This window comes from Oncorhynchus keta, unplaced genomic scaffold (genome assembly GCF_023373465.1).
Source record: "Oncorhynchus keta strain PuntledgeMale-10-30-2019 unplaced genomic scaffold, Oket_V2 Un_scaffold_180_pilon_pilon, whole genome shotgun sequence".
Taxonomy (NCBI): Eukaryota; Metazoa; Chordata; class Actinopteri; order Salmoniformes; family Salmonidae; genus Oncorhynchus; species Oncorhynchus keta.
Window position 1 is genome coordinate 73634 of NW_026290834.1, and position 1367 is coordinate 75000.

Genomic DNA, 1367 nt, shown 5'->3' on the forward strand with positions numbered 1-1367 from the left:
GGTGAATGACAGATGGTTGTGTTATGATGATGTCTCACCTGGTTACAGGTGAATGACAGATGGTTGTGTTATGATGGTGTCTCACCTGGTTACAGGTGAATGACAGATGGTTGTGTTATGATGGCGTCTCACTCTCTACCTCATCAGCCTTGTCCTCTTCTTATTGTTGTTAGTCTCCAGATAGGAGAGCAGCTGCCATTAATTATGCATGTATTTAATGGAGGTTACCATGACAGCCAAGCTTATCACAGAGAAAAGGATATTCGTTATTCTTAGAGGCTCTATGGCTGAGTCTCAAATGGCCCCCTATTCCCTATGGGCCCTGGTCAATAGTAGTGCACCCTATTCCCTATGGGCCCTGGTCAGTAGTAGTGCACCCTATTCCCTATGGGCCCTGGTCAATAGTAGTGCACCCTATTCCCTATGGGCCCTGGTCAATAGTAGTGCACCCTATTCCCTATGGGCCCTGGTCAATAGTAGTGCACCCTATTCCCTATGGGCCCTGGTCAATAGTAGTGCACCCTATTCCCTATGGGCCCTGGTCAATAGTAGTGCACCCTATTCCCTATGGGCCCTGGTCAATAGTAGTGCACCCTATTCCCTATGGGCCCTGGTCAATAGTAGTGCACCCTATTCCCTATGGGCCCTGGTCAATAGTAGTGCACCCTATTCCCTATGGGCCCTGGTCAATAGTAGTGCACCCTATTCCCTATGGGCCCTGGTCAATAGTAGTGCACCCTATTCCCTATGGGCCCTGGTCAATAGTAGTGCACCCTATTCCCTATGGGCCCTGGTCAATAGTAGTGCACCCTATTCCCTATGGGCCCTGGTCAATAGTAGTGCACTATATGAGGGAAGGGTTGCCATTTGGGAAGCACACTACAGATGTAGGATCTTAATTTGATCACAATTTTGTTGCTGAGAATTGTCCTGCACAGCAGGAAATGCAAACTTAGTGTATTTTAGGTTTTAAAAGTATTCTAAAGTTTGTAATTTACACTTTTAAAAATGTCAGATTTGATTTGCCCCAACAAAAAATATCAATGAATTATCCAATTATCCAAAAGTGTTCTCCTTTAAAGATGACTTCTACCATGTGTAGCTCTGCTAGACCTTACGCTGCTGCCCAATAAACTTCTGCACCCGGAACACAGCACCCGGTACACAGCACAGGTATACAGCACCCGGTACACAGCACAGGTATACAGCACCGGTACACAGCACAGGTACACAGCACAGGTATACAGCACCCGGTACACAGCACAGGTATACAGCACCCGGTACACAGCACAGGTATACAGCACAGGTATACAGCACCCGGTACACAGCACAGGTATACAGCACACGGTACACAGCACAGGTATACA